Below are 680 nucleotides of genomic sequence, written 5' to 3' on the forward strand. Positions count from 1 at the left end.
AATTCCATTAGGAATATCACGTGAAATTGAGTTTAATAAATTTTGCAGAAGTGTAATATTATGTAAACAAATTCTATGATGTCGATCACCATGAAGAAATTCTTGCAATAAATATTTTGAAACGCCTAAACAGAGAAGATGCATAGGATCTAATACCACTGATTTAATAATATCTAATCCTATAATGTTCAATAAGGGTGATGTTTCTTTCGTAGAATGATGCTCCGATTGTCGTTTATTTCTGAAAGATTCATTCGTGCGTTCCGCATAATTTATACCTTTATATACCCTTTTTTCTTGTATCGTTTTTCCTTTTATTTCGCAACGCTCGCACGCATAAAAACCTCCGTGCCCTTTACAACATTTTACATACGCACGCGCAGGAGTATCGCAGATAAAAGCTTTAATATTAAAATTATAATGAGAATTCCCGATATTTATCTCATTTGTAATCAAATCATTAACTTCGCCAATAAAATTATCTAAAAACTCATTTATTGAAAATGGTTTTGATTCACCATAATATAGCCCTATGAGAAATGGTTTAGCGTCATATTCTCGATGATATATTAGACCTAATATAGTCCAAATATGCTTTTTGGAGCTTTGATGAATAGATGCACCATCAATATTTATCATTAATAATATCTCTTCTGCAGTATAAATACGGGAGATATAAT

The sequence above is a fragment of the Wasmannia auropunctata genome, unplaced genomic scaffold (assembly GCF_000956235.1).
Source record: "Wasmannia auropunctata unplaced genomic scaffold, wasmannia.A_1.0 LD336078.1, whole genome shotgun sequence".
Classification (NCBI taxonomy): Eukaryota; Metazoa; Arthropoda; class Insecta; order Hymenoptera; family Formicidae; genus Wasmannia; species Wasmannia auropunctata.